The 20,260-nt window shown below is 33.2% G+C and overlaps 1 long non-coding RNA gene across 2 annotated transcripts; it reads left to right on the top strand.

Moving 5' to 3' along the window:
* The first annotated feature begins 980 nt into the window (after positions 1-980).
* LOC143237864 (uncharacterized) lies at positions 981-18,688 on the top strand. Of its 2 annotated transcripts, none has more exons than XR_013020293.1 (3): positions 981-1,158; positions 2,233-2,303; positions 18,471-18,688. It is a non-coding gene; the product is annotated as an uncharacterized LOC143237864 (long non-coding RNA). The 2 variants fall into 2 exon arrangements; XR_013020292.1 differs by lacking the exon at positions 18,471-18,688 and adding an exon at positions 3,193-4,033.
* The last annotated feature ends 1,572 nt before the right edge of the window (positions 18,689-20,260 follow it).

Raw genomic sequence — 20,260 nt, 5'->3', positions numbered from 1 at the left:
CAGATATTTACTATCTAATGTTATTATTTTCTGAAACCTTTCTCAGATATTTACTATCTAATGTTATTATTTTCTGAAACCTTTCTCAGATATTTACTATTTAATGTGATTATTTTCTGAAACCTTTCTCAGATATTTACTATGTAACGTTATTATTTTCTGAAACCTTTCTCAGATATTTACCATCTAATGTTATTATTTTCTTAAACCTTTCTCAGATATTTACTATCTAATGTGATTATTTTCTGAAACCTTTCTCAGATATTTACTATCTAATGTAATTATTTTCTGAAACCTTTCTCAGATATTTACTATCTATGTGTTATTTTCTGAAACCTTTCTCAGATATTTACTATCTAATGTGATTATTTTCTGAAACCTTTCTCAGATATTTACTATCTAATGTTATTATTTTCTGAAACCTTTCTCAGATATTTACTATTTAATGTGATTATTTTCTGAAACCTTTCTCAGATATTTACTATCTAATGTGATTATTTTCTGAAACCTTTCTCAGATATTTACTATCTAATGTGATTATTTTCTGAAACCTTTCTCAGATATTTACAATCTAATGTGATTAGATTTCGTTATTTAAGGTAAGAAATTAGAAAATTCTCGAAAAGAAACTTGCTATGCACCACACAACAAAGATCAAAACAATAAACTTATGCTTTAAGTAAACAACTACTGAATTTAAACGAAGAGATGATTTGTTGAAAACGTTTAAGCTTAAAATAAGCTCAGCTCATATTCTGTATTATATACCACTTTTATTCTGTTTATCGCATATGCTTCAAACGTTCTGCTTAAACTTTAGAAATAAGTTAACAAATGTTGTACACGTGTCTATAGAAACACAAATATCATGTTTTGGAAGACGTACTAACAAAGCACAGTTAAGGCGAAACATGTTTGTTCACAGAACACCTGAATTCCTTTTATCTCGATGGATGAAAATGACAAAATGACACTGAAACGCTGCTTCCTCCCTGTGATCATGAAACCTTTGACAGAAGCACTTGAAGAGAACCCGTGGTTCACAAATTGAGAACCGCTGTGTCGATGCTCTCGGTTGTAAATGTTTTACGACGTCCATTTCAGCTTTGTTGATCTATTCCATCTTACGATATATGCTTGGATTTACTTGGTGTTGAAGTAAGTGTAATACTGTGACTTAACATTTGTAAACGGACGTTCGTTAATTCACTAATTTGAATTTTAAATTCAGGTACCGTATATTATATCCCCACGCGCACCAACACTTTCTTCACATATTTCTACACTGTTTAGTTAACCAACATGTTGAAATGTATTCCACAATGAACTCGGTCACTGACGAATGGTTTCTAAATTACTTTTAGTTGCCAATCGTTACGTCATTAAATGTAGACTGAATCAAGTGTAACTGGCAAATTGGTTTTACATGTTAATCGTTGTATGAGTAAAAAGTCCAAATGAACTCGCCACAGCAATGAGTCAGTAAAGCTGGTACTTATTTATTGATAAACAAGTCCAAACGAACGCTGGTACAAATGGATTAATTCCTTTATTGTTAGTGTAATCGTTAGAAATGAAATAAACGTAAACACCACAATTCTAACAGTAAATTTATGAAAGAGTTAAGTAGAGAATTGTGTTTGTTTAAGTACAAAACTAAACAATGAGCTGTCTGTGCTATACCCACCATGGGTATTGAAACTTGGTTTTTAGCGGTGTGAGCCCTCAGCCCTACTTACCTTTGAGCCATTGGGGTCCATGAAATTGTGGGAGAAACCCAAAAAACAACGAAAAATGCGACTTTTATTCCAAAGTATAGTTTGTATATTAAGAGGGTGTTTTGTTGATTATAGTTTGGATATTAAGATGGTGTTTTATTGATTATAGTTTGGATATTAAGATGGTGTTTTGTTGATTATAGTTTGGATATTAAGATGGTGTTTTGTTGATTATAGTTTGGATATTAAGATGGTGTTTTATTGATTATAGTTTGGATATTAAGATGGTGTTTTGTTGATTATAGTTTGGATATTAAGATGGTGTTTTATTGATTATAGTTTGGATATTAAGATGGTGTTTTATTGATTATAGTTTGGATATTAAGATGGTGTTTTGTTGATTATAGTTTGGATATTAAGATGGTGTTTTGTTGATTATAGTTTGGATATTAAGATGGTGTTTTGTTGATTATAGTTTGGATATTAAGATGGTGTTTTGTTGGTTCATCACCAGGGTAGCAATCAACATAAGAAGAGGAAGAGTGAGGAATCCAAAGTTCAAAGTGGAAACAGTAAATTTGACTGGTCAGTATGGAAACAGTAAATTTAACTGGGCAGTATTGGAAGAAACAGATTAGTTCTAAGGTCAAAGAAATTGAATTTTTGTTTTTGTTTTTATGTAAGCACAAAACTGTACAATGTTGTGCCCACCACGGCTATCAAAACCTGGTTTATAGCTATACTGACTTTCTCTATACCATTAGGGACAAATCTGCTCCTTCAGAGCATCAGCGCTACCGACATCACTGGTTGTCTCAACTGAAAATCCCCATCGCGAAACATGCTCTCGCGTTTAGACTTGGGGGCGTTATAATGTGTGGTGAATCCCACTATTGTTCATTGGTAGTGCTGACTACTAAATTAGAAATGGCTAACACAGAGAGACCTCGAGTGTGGAATTCCAAACAAACATATAATATAGCTCTGTGTAAACAGACTGATGGCTTTGTATAATATACATACCCACATAGATACAGTTATACAATTTTTACATATTTATGTATGTCTTCCGGTTAACAGACTTCCTGGTATAACTACACTTGAGAATATTTGATAACGTAATAACCATGTTCGAATAACTACACTTGTGAATGTTCGACAACGTAAGAACCGTGTTGTTATAATTACACTTAGAAAGACCTTTATAGAATAAATAATAAAGTGGTAAAGTAACAAAATTAACATCTGAGAATACAAATAAAACTCACTCTATGAGACGACGTATCATTTATCAACGTTTCGTTCAAAAACATTAATCATAAGATTATCCTTGCAATCGTTTTAATAATATATTTGAATTCTAAGATTTTATCGCACTATAACAAGTGTTTGTTAAACATATTAACTTATTATACCGAAGTTTTAAAACCAATTTTAGAATGTTGTAATATACAACTTTAAATATCGCACCTAGGGATGATACATAGAAGATGATTCCTACCTCCAGGAAGTCAGAACATACCGCTAGGAATCGACTTTCTACAACCTTTGCAGGCAATAAATGCTTTCTTTATTATGCCACACTTGTATTTGCATGAAGATATAAATATAGATGAAAAACATCTGTGACAGCTGTTTTACATACTTTCAAATATGTTTCTGACGCGACCTGTTGCTTATACTGTTATCAAATTATCTCTAAAATTATCTCAGCATATAAACTTATGATAAAAGTATATATATTGTTATTATTATTGACTAAGCACAAAGCTACATAATGGGCTATCTGTGTTTTGCCCATCACGGGTATCGAAACCCAGTTTCCACCGTTGTGAGTCTACAGACGTACCACTTGGCCACTAGGGGTCAGTCAATATAATAAAATTTTTCGAATTTATATTATATAGCCCACCATAAAGTAACTAGAGAGAACACCTTTCAGTCAATTAAAACTGTTACGTGATTATAAAATTGAAGAACAAACTCAGTGGCACATCGAATTAACATGGTGTACTGTACATCAGGTGTGGGGGTATCAAGGTGTGCAGAGTACTGTTATTTTTATGTCTACCTACTGGCCGTTAACATGTTTAACAACTTAACACCATGATAGTCAACAGTCATTACATACTAATTTAACTATAGACCGTTATCATGTTTAATAACACCATGATAGTCCACAGTCATGAAGTACTAGTCGAACAACTGGCTATTATCATGTTTAATAACTTAACACCAAAATAGTCAACAGCCATGAAGTACTAGTCTAACTACTGGCCGTTAACATGTTTAATAACTTAACACCAAAATAGCCAACAGTCATGAAGTACGAAACTAACTACTGGCCGTTATCATGTTTAATAATAACACATGAAGTACGAAACTGATAGTCAACAGTCATGAACCAATAGTCTAACTACTGGCCGTTATCATGTTTAATAACACTATGATAGTCAACAGTCATGAAGCACGAAACTAACTACTGGCCATTATCATGTTTAATAACACCATGATAGTCAACAGTTATGAAGTACTAGTCTAACTACTGGCCATTATCATGTTTAATAACACCATGATAGTCAACAGTCATGAAGTACGAAACTAACTACTGGCCATTATCATGTTTAATAACACTGTGATAGTCAACAGTCATGAAGTACTAGTACTGGCCATTAATACATGACTATTAACACTGTGATAGTCAACAGTCATGAAATACGGAACTCACTACTGGCCGTTAACATGTTTAATAACACTATGATAGTCAACAGTCATGAAGTACGAAACTAACTACTGGCCGTTATCATGTTTAATAACACTGTGATAGTCAACAGTCATGAACCAATAGTCTAACTACTGGCTGTTATCATGTTTAATAACACTATGATAGTCAACAGTCATGAAGCACGAAACTAACTACTGGCCATTATCATGTTTAATAACACTGTGATAGTCAACAGTCATGAACCAATAGTCTAACTACTGGCCGTTATCATGTTTAATAACACTATGATAGTCAACAGTCATGAAGTATGGAACTAACTACTGGCCGTTATCATGTTTAATAGCACTGTGATAGTCAACAGTCATGAAGTACGGAACTAACTACTGGCCGTTATCATGTTTAATAACACTGTGATAGTCAATAACCATGAAGCACTAATCTAACTACTGGCCGTTAACATGTTTAATAACACTATGATAGTCAACAGTCATGAAGTACGGAACTAACTACTGGCCGTTATCATGTTTAATAACACTATGATAGTCAACAGTCATGAAGTACACACTGATGCATACTAAGACCCCGGACTTAGTATGTATCACTGAGAGGAACTACCCGTGATTACGTAATTGGCTTATCTTTTCATCCTTCTGGGGCGTGTGATGGCTCACCAGACAACAACGAATAAGAACAGTGTGAGGTCACAGTGTAATTCGACCTATAACCTCCACAGCTAATGCTACAAATTCTACAGTATGGTGAACCTAGTTTCTCATCACCACAGTAGGGTGACCACTTGTTTCACCACCACAGTTGGGTGACCCTATGTTTCACAACCACATTGATAGCACAGTATGGTGAACCTAGTGTTTTGCAACCACACTGACAACACAGAAGGGAAAACCTAGTGTCTCACAACCACAGTATGGTGAACCAAGTGTTTCACAACCACACTGACATCACAGTATGGTGAACCTATGTTTCACAACCACATTGTAAACATAGTATGGAGAACCTAGTGTTTTGCAACCACATTGACTGCATAGTAAGGAGAACCTAGTGTTTCACCACCACAGTAGGGTGAATATAGTGTTTTGCAACCACATTGACTGCACAGTAGGGTAAAAAAAGCTAGTGTTCCACAACCACATAGCAGGGTTGGAAGCACAGTATAGTTACTAGAACGTTGTGCCTAGACTAATGCATAACATTAGTGTCCCTAATAGCAGGGAAAAGTGTTAGGATACTGCCATCAGTATTACCCAGAGTCATGATATCTGGTTACTATCCTACTGTAACCCATTCTACGAATGTAACTTCTGTTATTATGTCTCACTTACTCCTTTCCTAGCACAACAGAAGTTCATTCTTTACGCTTATCCTTAAAGCACGAACTGTCTGTTAGACCTGGGTTGGTTTCTGTCATAATTGTAACTGTTAAGTCCCTATATTAAAGTGAGAAGCTATACGACCTTGTGAAAGTATGGTTAACGTCTGAAGTTCTGTTAATATATCTGGTTACTACCGAGCTATATCTGTGTTTATATATATTAATATCATGTGGTTGTTACCGAGCTATACCTGTGTTTATATACATGTTAATATCATGTGGTTACCACCGAGTTATACCTATGTTTATATTATCATGTCGTTCTTACTGAGCCATATCTGTGTTTATATATATTAGTATCATGTAGTTCTTACTGAGCCATACCTGTGTTTATATATATTAATATCATGTGATTATTACCAAGTTATACCTGTGTTTATATTATCATATCGTTCTTACTCAGCCATATCTGTGTTTATATATATTAGTATCATGTAGTTCTTACCAAGTTATACCTGTGTTTATATATATTAATATCATTTGATTATTACCAATTTATACCTGTATTTATATACATTAATATCATGTGATTATTACCAAGTTATACCTGTGTTTATATACATTAATATCGTGATTATTACCAAGTTATACCTGTATTTATATACATTAATATCATGTGATTATTACCAAGTTATACCTGTATTTATATACATTAATATCATGTGGTTATTACCAAGTTATACCTGTGTTTATATATAGTAATATCACGTGCTTATTACCAAGTTATACCTGTGTTTATATATATTAATATCACGATAATTCGTTGTGTTCTAATCATAAAATTACTCAGTTGCTTTACCCAATAATGCCAGGTAAAACTGGTGTAATGTTGTGATTAAAAACATTACTGTGTACAACTGATAGACACTTGGGTGATTTAATAAAAACATATTTCTTTCTAGTATTTAAACCTTATGTTCATTTGAATTACAAATACTGCTTTTAAACTTCAAAATCACACATACTAAAAGAAAAAGGCTCGAACAGCCATTTTGATTCAATATGTCACATACATAGATAGAGATAGTTTGAGTTTGTAAAAACTCTTATTTTATTCACTATAAGATGAAATTTACTGATTACCAAACCTGTGAGACCATATAAACTGAAGACTGTTGAGACGGATGTAAAAATATTCAGCAAATGTGTTTTGTGACAAGCTATCTGAAATTTGAGAATTAAATGAAAACCTTATGTTATTTATATAACACACTGATACAAAAATTAAAATACAACCTAACCAATAACACCAACCATACAGGAAACCTCTTGTATAAAATACACCAACATCCAAATTCAGGTAAAACAGACTTTATTTTAAAATTAGGAGTGTGGGTTTATTAGTGAATAACTGAAGTATATTGTCTACCTTGGAAGTATTAACATGAAGACTGAACATTTAATGAATTGCAGGAAAGAACAAATGAGTTCCACACTGACCTGATGACCTTTGTGAGAATGGTCATATAATTTTTTCTTACAGAACACTTCACATGAACTAATAAATATTTAATTTAGGTCAAGTAAAAGTCATGAGTATTTGAGAAGTGAAAAGGAACAATTTTATCACAGAATATTAAAATATCAGAAAACCTGAAATAAATAATTAATTATGGTAGTGAACAATGTAAGAACAAGATGTGTATTACTTTTAGTTAGGAAGGGAGAAAGACAGAATACATGATTTGAGAAAAATATTAGAAAACAAAGAATCTATAATATATTTTTTAAACTTTGTAACAACCAGAACATATGAATATGTAGTTTGTTAAGTTATACATTTAATGTATATTATGCAACATTAAGATATATCTTTTGATCAAAAAGGTTATTCCTAAACTTATTTTAGGTCCTTTAAACATATGTTTTAGCCACATACATGAAGTTAATAAGACATGCACACTATCTGTATGTTTTACAGTCAATGTATAATAACATACAAAGCAAGTCAGTACAAGAAGAGACTAAAAACTTCTAGAAACTGCCACTGGTCACATATATGTATATACAAGACATAGTTGTTGTTTTCAAAGTTCAAGACCTAAGTGATTACATATAAGCAGTCTCTATTTTGAGTAGTGTCAGGTAAACAAATCAATTAATCAAAACTAGTGTTCTTTATAACTGTTGCAATTAATTAACTGAAATTATAATTATATGTGTCACACAAATAATCAAGTTACTAAAATCATGCCTAAATCAAGTGTTACACAAATAATCAAGTTACTAAAATCATGACTAAATCAAGTGTTACACCAGTAATCAACTGAAATCATGACTAAATCAAGAGTTACACCAGTAATCAACTGAAATCATGACTAAATCAAGAGTTACACCATAATCAACTGAAATCATGACTAAATCAAGAGTTACACCAGTAATCAACTGAAATCATGACTAAATCAAGAGTTACACCAGTAATCAAATGAAATCATGACTAAATCAAGAGTTACACCAGTAATCAACTGAAATCATGACTAAATCAAGTGTTACACCAGTAATCAACTGAAATCATGACTAAATCAAGTGTTACACCAGTATTCAACTGAAATCATGACTAAATCAAGAGTTACACCAGTAATCAACTGAAATCATGACTAAATCAAGAGTTACACCAGTAATCAACTGAAATCATGACTAAATCAAGAGTTACACCAGTAATCAACTGAAATCATGACTAAATCAAGTGTTACACCAGTAATCAACTGAAATCATGACTAAATCAAGTGTTACACCAGTGATCAACTTAAATCATGACTAAATCAAGTGTTACACCAGTGATCAACTGAAATCATGACTAAATCAAGAGTTACACCAGTAATCAACTGAAATCATGACTAAATCAAGAGTTACACCAGTAATCAACTGAAATCATGACTAAATCAAGAGTTACACCAGTAATCAAATGAAATCATGACTAAATCAAGAGTTACACCAGTAATCAACTGAAATCATGACTAAATCAAGTGTTACACCAGTAATCAACTGAAATCATGACTAAATCAAGTGTTACACCAGTATTCAACTGAAATCATGACTAAATCAAGAGTTACACCAGTAATCAACTGAAATCATGACTAAATCAAGAGTTACACCAATAATCAACTGAAATCATGACTAAATCAAGAGTTACACCAGTAATCAACTGAAATCATGACTAAATCAAGTGTTACACCAGTGATCAACTGAAATCATTACTAAATCAAGAGTTACACCAGTAATCAACTGAAATCATGACTAAATCAAGAGTTACACCAGTAATCAACTGAAATCATGACTAAATCAAGTGTTACACCAGTAATCAACTGAAATCATGACTAAATCAAGAGTTACACCAGTAATCAACTGAAATCATGACTAAATCAAGAGTTACACCAGTAATCAACTGAAATCATGACTAAATCAAGAGTTACACCAGTAATCAACTGAAATCATGACTAAATCAAGAGTTACACCAGTAATCAAATGAAATCATGACTAAATCAAGAGTTACACCAGTAATCAACTGAAATCATGACTAAATCAAGTGTTACACCAGTAATCAACTGAAATCATGACTAAATCAAGTGTTACACCAGTGAAATCATGACTAAATCAAGAGTTACATCAACTGAAATCATGACTAAATCAAGTTACACCAGTAATCAACTGAAATCATGACTAAATAAAGTGTTACACCAGTGATCAACTTAAATCATGACTAAATCAAGTGTTACACCAGTGATCAACTGAAATCATTACTAAATCAAGAGTTACACCAGTAATCAACTGAAATCATGACTAAATCAAGAGTTACACCAGTAATCAACTGAAATCATGACTAAATCAAGAGTTACACCAGTAATCAACATGACTAAATCAAGAGTTACACCAGTAATCAACTGAAATCATGACTAAATCAAGTGTTACACCAGTAATCAACTGAAATCATGACTAAATCAAGTGTTACACCAGTGATCAACTGAAATCATGACTAAATCAAGTGTTACACCAGTGATCAACTGAAATCATGACTAAATCAAGTGTTACACCAGTGATCAACTGAAACCATGACTAAACCAAGAGTTACACCAATAATCAAGTAACTAAAATTAATATCTGAAATTATTTATTTATGCTTTAATTATTCCAAAAAGCACAAGCCAAAATTACACTTAAGTCATTTGAAACAAAAATGAATCAAATATTACAGTTTTTGATTATTCCAACTGTCTAACTTGTATATTAAAATAGCAACACTGTTTTTAAATTATTGACCAGAAGGAAGGTACCTATCTGGAAGAATTTGTAACTATTTTAAATTATTCACAAGAAAAAAAGTACCTAACTGGAAGAATCTGTAACTATTTTAAATTATTGACCAGAAGGAAGGTACCTATCTGAAAGAATCTGTAACTATTTTAAATTATTGACTAGAAGGAAGGTACCTATCTGGAAGAATCTGTAACTATTTTAAATTATTGACTAGAAGGAAGGTACCTATCTGGAAGAATCTGTAACTATTTTAAATTATTGACTAGAAGGAAGGTACCTATCTGAAAGAATCTGTAACTATTTTAAATTATTGACCTGAAGGAAGGTACCTATCTGGAAGAATCTGTAACTATTTTAAATTATTGACCAGAAGGAAGGTACCTATCAGGAAGAATCTGTAGCTATTTTAAATTATTGACCAGAAGGAAGGTACCTATCTTGAAGAATCTGTAACTATTTTAAATTATTGACTAGAAGGAAGGTACCTATCTGGAAGAATCTGTAAGTATTTTAAATTATTGACTAGAAGGAAGGTCTGGAAGAATCTGTAACTACTTTAAATTATTGACTAGAAGGAAGGTACCTATATGGAAGAATCTGTAGCTATTTTAAATTATTGACCAGAAGGAAGGTACCTATCTTGAAGAATCTGTAACTATTTTAAATTATTGACCTGAAGGAAGGTACCTATCTGGAAGAATCTGTAACTATTTTAAATTATTAACCAGAAGGAAGGTCTGGAAGAATCTGTAGCTACTTTCTTCTGAAAGTACAAGCTGTATAATAATTCATTATTTATGTTTCCTTGTCCTACTATTTAACTGATAAAATTACCTGGAATTATGTATATTTTTGGTATGCAAATGAAACCAGTTTCAATTATTAACCCTACATTTATAGATAGAGTCCACTTGTAATTTTTAAACTCATTTACTTAAAACTATGTAAACAAATACCTATAAAATGTACAAGTCACATCAATGTACCATCACTAGTGACCTTAAACCCACTGATTCTGTTGAAGTTGTTTTTACCAAAGTTTATTCTTGTAAGCTCTGACCATTGAGTATAGTGACATGTAACAACATAAAGTTACTAAGTATGCAGCCACAACCAGTAGGAAACGGTGTAAAAAGAGTTGGTGGTTTATGGATTATGTATCAGTAAGAGAAGGAAAGTAAATCTGAACATGGTGCGAATTATGTATTAGTTAGAGAAGGGAAGTAAATCTGAACATGGTGTGGATTATGTATTAGTTAGAGAAGGTAAGTAAATCTGAACATGGTGTGAATTATGTATTAGTTAGAGAAGGGAAGTAAATCTGAACATGGTGTGGATTATGTATTAGTTAGAGAAGGTAAGTAAATCTGAACGTGTGTGAATTATGTATTAGTTAGAGAAGGGAAGTAAATCTGAACATGGTGTGGATTATGTATTAGTTAGAGAAGGGAAGCAAATCTGAACATGGTGTGGATTATGTATTAGTTAGAGAAGGGAAGCAAATCTGAACATGGTGTGGATTATGTATTAGTTAGAGAAGGAAGTAAACCTAAACATGGTGTGGATTATGTATTAGTTAGAGAAGGGAAGTAAACCTAAACATGGTGTGGATTATGTATTAGTTAGAGAAGGGAAGTAAACCTGAACATGGCGTGGATTATGTATTAGTTAGAGAAGGGAAGTAAATCTGAACATGGTGTGGATTATGTACTAGTTAGAGAAGGGAAGCAAATCTGAATGTGGTGTGGATTATGTATTACTTAGAGAAGGTAAGTAAATCTGAACATGGTGTGGATTATGTATCAGTTAGAGAAGGTAAGTAAATCTGAACATGGTGTGGATTACGTATTAGTTAGAGAAGGGAAGTAAATCCGAACATGGTGTGGATTATGTATTAGTTAGAGAAGGGAAGTAAATCTGAACATGGTGTGGATTATGTATTAGTTAGAGAAGGGAAGCAAATCTGAACATGGTGTGGATTATGTATTAGTTAGAGAAGGGAAGTAAACCTAAACATGGTGTGGATTATGTATTTGTTAGAGAAGGGAAGTAAATCTGAACATGGTGTGGATTACGTATTAGTTGGAGAAGGGAAGTAAATCTGACCATGGTGTGGATTATGTATTAGTTAGAGAAGGGAAGTAAATCTGAACATGATGTGGGTTATATATTAGTTAGAGAAGGAAATAAACCTGAACATGGTGTGGATTATGTATTAGTTAGAGAAGGGAAATAAACCTGAACATGGTGTGGATTATGTATTAGTTAGAGAAGGGAAGTGAACCTGAACATGGTGTGGATTATGTATTAGTTAGAGAAGGGAAGTGAACCTGAACATGGTGTGGATTATGTATTAGTTGGAGAAGGGAAGTAAATCTGAACGTGTGTGAATTATGTATTAGTTAGAGAAGGGAAGTAAATCTGAACATGGTGTGGATTATGTATTAGTTAGAGAAGGGAAGCAAATCTGAACATGGTGTGGATTATGTATTAGTTAGAGAAGGGAAGCAAATCTGAACATGGTGTGGATTATGTATTAGTTAGAGAAGGGAAGTAAACCTAAACATGGTGTGGATTATGTATTAGTTAGAGAAGGAAGCAAACCTAAACATGGTGTGGATTATGTATTAGTTAGAGAAGGAAGCAAACCTGAACATGGCGTGGATTATGTATTAGTTAGAGAAGGAAGTAAATCTAAACATGGTGTGGATTATGTACTAGTTAGAGAAGGAAGCAAATCTGAATGTGGTGTGGATTATGTATTACTTAGAGAAGGTAAGTAAATCTGAACATGGTGTGGATTATGTATCAGTTAGAGAAGGTAAGTAAATCTGAACATGGTGTGGATTACGTTATTAGTTAGAGAAGGGAAGTAAATCGAACATGGTGTGGATTATGTATTAGTTAGAGAAGGAAGTAAATCTGAACATGGTGTGGATTATGTATTAGTTAGAGAAGGAAGCAAAAATCTGAACATGGTGTGGATTATGTATTAGTTAGAGAAGGGAAGCAAACCTAAACATGGTGTGGATTATGTATTTGTTAGAGAAGGAAGTAAATCTGAACATGGTGGATTACGTATTAGTTGGAGAAGGGAAGTAAATCTGACCATGGTGTGGATTATGTATTAGTTAGAGAAGGGAAGTAAATCTGAACATGATGTGGGTTATATATTAGTTAGAGAAGGGAAATAAACCTGAACATGGTGTGGATTATGTATTAGTTAGAGAAGGGAAATAAACCTGAACATGGTGTGGATTATGTATTAGTTAGAGAAGGGAAGTGAACCTGAACATGGTGTGGATTATGTATTAGTTAGAGAAGGGAAGTGAACCTGAACATGGTGTGGATTATGTATTAGTTGGAGAAGGGAAGTAAATCTGAACATGGTGTGGATTATGTATTAGTTAGAGAAGGGAAGTAAACCTAAACATGGTGTGGATTATGTATTAGTTAGAGAAGGGAAGTAAACCTAAACATGGTGTGGATTATGTATTAGTTAGAGAAGGGAAGTAAACCTGAACACGGCGTGGATTATGTATTAGTTAGAGAAGGGAAGTAAATCTGAACATGGTGTGGATTATGTATTAGTTAGAGAAGGGAAGCAAATCTGAATGTGTTGTGGATTATGTATTACTTAGAGAAGGTAAGTAAATCTGAACATGGTGTGGATTATGTATCAGTTAGAGAAGGTAAGTAAATCTGAACATGGTGTGGATTATGTATTAGTTAGAGAAGGGAAGTAAACCGAACATGGTGTGGATTATGTATTAGTTAGAGAAGGGAAGTAAATCTGAACATGGTGTGGATTATGTATTAGTTAGAGAAGGGAAGCAAATCTGAACATGGTGTGGATTATGTATTAGTTAGAGAAGGAAGTAAACCTAAACATGGTGTGGATTATGTATCAGTTAAAGAAGGGAAGTAAATCTGAACATGGTGTGGATTATGTATTAGTAACAGAAGGGAAGTAAACCTGAACATGGTGTGGATTATGTATTAGTTAGAGAAGGGAAGTAAATCTGAACATGGTGTGGATTACGTATTAGTTAGAGAAGGGAAGTAAATCTGAACATGGTGTGGATTAGGTATTTGTTAGAGAAGGGAAGTAAATCTGAACATGGTGTGGATTACGTATTAGTTAGAGAAGGGAAGTAAATCTGAACATGGTGTGGATTATGTATTAGTTGGAGAAGGGAAGTAAATCTGACCATGGTGTGGATTATGTATTAGTTAGAGAAGGGAAGTAAATCTGAACATGATGTGGGTTATATATTAGTTAGAGAAGGGAATTAAACCTGAACATGGTGTGGATTATGTATTAGTTAGAGAAGGGAAATAAACCTGAACATGGTGTGGATTATGTATTAGTTAGAGAAGGGAAGTGAACCTGAACATGGTGTGGATTATGTATTAGTTAGAGAAGGGAAGTGAACCTGAACATGGTGTGGATTATGTATTAGTTAGAGAAGGGAAGTAAATCTGAACATGGTGTGGATTATGTATTAGTTAGAGAAGGGAAGTAAATCTGAACATGGTGTGGATTATGTATTAGTTAGAGAAGGGAAGTAAATCTGAACATGGTGTGGATTATGTATTAGTTAGAGAAGGGAAGTAAATCTGAACATGGTGTGGATTATGTATTAGTTAGAGAAGGGAAGTAAACCTGAACATGGTGTGGATTATGTATTAGTTAGAGAAGGAAATAAACCTGAACATGGTGTGGATTATGTATTAGTTAGAGAAGGGAAATAAACCTGAACATGGTGTGGATTATGTATTAGTTAGAGAAGGGAAGTGAACCTGAACATGGTGTGGATTATGTATTAGTTAGAGAAGGGAAGTAAATCTGAACATGGTGTGGATTATGTATTAGTTAGAGAAGGGAAGTAAATCTGAACATGGTGTGGATTATGTATTAGTTAGAGAAGGGAAGGTGTGGAAAGTTAGAGAAGGAAGCTGAACATGGTGTGGATTATGTATTAGTTAGAGAAGGGAAGCAAACCTGAACATGGTGTGGATTATGTATTAGTTAGAGAAGGAAGTAAATCTGAACATGGTGTGGATTATGTATTAGTTAGAGAAGGAAGCAAATCTGAACATGGTGTGGATTATGTATTAGTTAGAGAAGGAAGCAAATCTGAACATGGTGTGGATTATGTATCAGTTAGAGAAGGAAGTAAACCTGAACATGGTGTGGATTATGTATTAGTTAGAGAAGGAAGTAAATCTGAACATGGTGTGGATTATGTATTAGTTAGAGAAGGAAGTAAATCTGAACATGGTGTGGATTATGTATTAGTTAGAGAAGGAAGTAAATCTGAACATGGTGTGGATTATGTATTAGTTAGAGAAGGAAGTAAACCTGAACATGGTGTGGATTATGTATCAGTTAAAGAAGGGAAGTAAATCTGAACATGGTGTGGATTATGTATTAGTAACAGAAGGGAAGTAAACCTGAACATGGTGTGGATTATGTATTAGTTAGAGAAGGGAAGTAAATCTGAACATGGTGTGGATTATGTATTAGTTAGAGAAGGGAAGTAAATCTGAACATGGTGTGGATTATGTATTAGTTAGAGAAGGGAAGTAAATCTGAACATGGTGTGGATTATATATTAGTTAGAGAAGGGAAGTAAACCTGAACATGGTGTGGATTATGTATTAGTTAGAGAAGGGAAGTAAACCTGACCATGGTGTGGATTATGTATTAGTTAGAGAAGGAAGTAAACCTGAACATGGTGTGGATTATGTATTAGTTAGAGAAGGGAAATAAACCTGTACATGGTGTGGATTATGTATTAGTTAGAGAAGGGAAGTGAACCTGAACATGGTGTGGATTATGTATTAGTTAGAGAAGGGAAGTGAACCTGAACATGGTGTGGATTATGTATTAGTTGGAGAAGGGAAGTAAATCTGAACATGGTGTGGATTATGTATTAGTTAGAGAAGGGAAGTAAATCTGAACATGGTGTGGATTATGTATTAGTTGGAGAAGGGAAGTAAATCTGAACATGGTGTGGATTATGTATTAGTTGGAGAAGGGAAGTAAATCTGAACATGGTGTGGATTATGTATTAGTTAGAGAAGGGAAGTAAATCTGAACATGGTGTGGATTATGTATTAGTTGGAGAAGGGAAGTAAATCTGAACATGGTGTGGATTATGTATTAGTTAGAGAAGGGAAGTAAATCTGAACATAGTGTGGATTATGTATTAGTTGGAGAAGGGAAATAAATCTGAACATGGTGTGGATTATGTATTAGTAAGAGAAGGGAAGTAAACCTGAACATGGTGTTCTGAGGTGTTTATGTCAGTTCCACCCTACTTTATGGTATTTTCTGGCCTTCTAAATCAACAAAAAAAAACAGTCACATTTGATTAAAACTACAGGGTGTTTGGAAAGTCGCTGTGCAGTTTTGTAATCATATTTTATTCAGTCTATTTCAAGCCAGCAACTGATAGCAGTGTTTAGAAACAAAATAAGAAGGATCCAGGCCTGTATTGATGCCAATGGGGGTCACTTTCAACATTGTTTATAATTGTCATTCATATTTACCTCCTGTATTATGTACTGAAACATGTCTGTTAATAAATATATAAGTGCACAGTGACTTTCCAAACACCCTGTATAACTTTTTATCACATTCACTAGTTAGAAGATTACATTAATACTAATTATTCTGGAGTACATTGTAACATAAGACATTACTGAGTATACTACAGTTAGAAGATTACATTAATACTAATTATTCTGGAGTACGTTGTAACATAAGACATTACTGAGTATACTACAGTTAGAAGATTACATTAATACTAATTATTCTGGAGTATGTTGTAACATAAGACATTACTGAGTATACTACAGTTAGAAGATTACATTAATACTAATTATTCTGGAGTACGTCGTAACATAAGATATTACTGAGTATACTCTAGTTAGAAGATTACATTAATACTAATTATTCTGGAGTACGTTGTATCATAAGACATTACTGAGTATACTACAGTTACTTTTTATTAAGATTTCTAACATTTATTAGAATGAGGTTGGAACAACACTTAATGTAGAACCAATATTTATATTAATGATTAAAGTATTGGAAAACAGTGGACACTTGCAGGTTTACTATAACAACACTTAATGTATAACCAATAGTTATATTCATGACTAAAGTATTGGAAAACAGTGGACACTTGCAGGTTTACTATAACAACACTTAATGTTCAACCAATATTTATATTCATGATTAAAGTATTGGAAAACAGTGGACACTTGCAGGTTTACTATAACAACACTTAATGTATAACCAATATTTATATTCATGATTAAAGTATAGGAAAACAGTGGACACTTGCAGGTTTACTATAACAACACTTAATGTATAACCAATATTTATATTCATGATTAAAGTATTGGAAAACAGTGGACACATGCAGGTTTACTATAACAACACTTAATGTTCAACCAATATTTATATTCATGATTAAAGTATTGGAAAACAGTGGACACTTGCAGGTTTACTATAACAACACTTAATGTTCAACCAATATTTATATTCATGATTAAAGTATTGGAAAACAGTGGGCACTTGCAGGTTTACTATAACAACACTTACTGTATAACCAATATTTATTTCCTTTTATCTGCACAGAACAAATACACAGATTTTATTTTTGTATCACAGTACTTCAAACATATCTGTTAGAACAAACAGAACACTACACTAAAACAACATTTAAAATAATAGTTCTAAAAATATACACTACACATACATATGAAACATGTGGTTAATGCATCAGACGAAGAGTACAACATAAATATGTGGGAGGTACACATGTTAGTGATGTATGTCCAGCTGTACAATGCACTAAATTTGAGCATATTTGTTAAGTCCATCAAAATCACCATAACTGAACATTGTAACTGCATCTTAGAGTGAGTCCAAGCCGTCATGATTCTGTTAAAATGTTCACATCCAATTTATAAACAACTAGAAACAATCTTGACTTCTAGGTCCTTAAATCAGTTTGAAATTTACAGACAGTGTAGCTACTTTGTAGTTTTGTAAAATAAACAGGAAAATAACAAACTGAAAACATTACGAGAAACTTCTTGATGATTAAAATGTTCTGGTCACATTCACATGTCACACAAATAAAATCAAATAAAATTTTTCTGGTCACATTCACATGTCACACAAATAAAATCAAAGCAACTTTATTGTCAGAATATTAAGTTTATAGTCTAACAAAGATTTGTCATCAATTTATAGTAAAAACTTAGAGTTTCAAGTATTGCACATTGTCTAGAAAAGTGAAACCACTCATGGTAATGTTTTCCTTTTCTTGTACTTACTGATGTATTTTCATTTGTTTTCAAGCATGAAACTATACAATGAGCTGTCTGTGCCCAGGTATCATAACTCGGTTTCCAGCTCTGCAAGCCTCTAGACTTACTGCTGAGCCACCGGGAATGTTGGTGTTCTTCTGCCGAGATGTTGCGGATGTACTAATGTTGGATGTTATTTACTTGTTGATAGTTTCTTGTACAGAGTTGGTTCTTTAACACATTTTAATAAACTAAACACAGGAAGGCCAAGCTTTGAGAGTTTTTATCTTATTTTTCTATTAGCAGCAAATATTGCTACATACATATTTACAAACAGATAATTTGAAATAATGCATACTAGTTTATTGTTGGTGTAACTTATTGGTAGAAGCATTTTGTCACGACTAACATGTACTGTAATACTTTACAATAAATGTCTTAAAATTAAAGGTACAAAGATAGAGAATTACAATCCTTAGCTGAGTTGATAATATAACAATTCACACAATATCTCTATCTACAGACTATTTAGTCTTACAATGTTGTCATTATCACATATAAATGTGTAGGTTTAAACTGAATTAAAGATAAAAATATCACTTTTCTATCTAGTCAGAAACTCTACTAACAGACTGTTTAAATGATTGAATAATTTTACTGTTACCAAATCTGTTCAAACTGATTTTTAGGAGAAGAAAATGAAAATTTGAGATACAGTATATTTATGAACTAGATGACCCTAGAAAACTGAACATGTTAGAATCTTTGTACTTATGATAAAGACACTAACAGCACCTGCTGCCAACTCCCAAGGCTCAAACTACTAGAGCACCAGAGAATAAACATATCTATCTTTCAAGAAGCTAATGGAGGGCAGCCTGTTGTGATTAATGTCACAGTATCAACATACAGCACATCTCAAAGGTACAGTGATGCCTACAAAATAGTTTATTGTCTCCAAAGCCATTTGACAGAACACAACTTACAAGATCCCATAGAAGGCTAGAGCTAGAATTGTCTAGATTCATTCACTGTCACCCTCATCATGAGTTAGTTATCACAGTAGAAGACACACCTGGATCAGTGCTGTTGGAGTCGCAGCTGACATGTCAGGAGGTTTAAAATAATTTGGCTGTAACTTTAGATCTGGAAGGTTCATAAAGTAGGAATTAGTTGCCCAGTCTTAATGACCAAATGCTCAGAATAGGAGTCAATGTAATGTGTAGGATGGCTCATTAGTACACCAACTACCAGAAGATTCAAACTGCAGCATGGGGGATGCTAGTCAAACTAGATCATCATGAACCTGCCTCAGTGATAATCACTATTACCATTTCTGTTTAATGTGGACCTAGCTCACCTAAACAGATCAAACTAGATCATCATGAACCTGCCTCAGTGATAATCACTATTACCATTTCTGTTTAATGTGGACCTAGCTCACCTAAACAGATCAAACTAGATCATCATGAACCTGCCTCAGTGATAATCACTATTACCATTTCTGTTTAACATGAACCTAGCTCACCTAAACAGATCAAACTAGATCATCATGAACCTGCCTCAGTGATAATCACTTTTACTATTTCTGTTTAACGTGAACCTAGCTCACCTAAACAGATCAAACTAGATCATCATGAACCTGCCTCAGTGATAATCACTTTTACCATTTCTGTTTAATGTGGACCTAGCTCACCTAAACAGATCAAACTAGATCATCATGAACCTGCCTCAGTGATAATCACTATTACCATTTCTGTTTAACGTGAACCTAGCTCACCTAAACAGATCAAACTAGATCATCATGAACCTGCCTCAGTGACAATCACTTTTACCATTTCT

This window comes from Tachypleus tridentatus, chromosome 13 (genome assembly GCF_004210375.1).
Source record: "Tachypleus tridentatus isolate NWPU-2018 chromosome 13, ASM421037v1, whole genome shotgun sequence".
Classification (NCBI taxonomy): Eukaryota; Metazoa; Arthropoda; class Merostomata; order Xiphosura; family Limulidae; genus Tachypleus; species Tachypleus tridentatus.
Note: the sequence above shows the minus strand (reverse complement) of the source record. Positions and strands in the feature narration are given on the sequence as shown.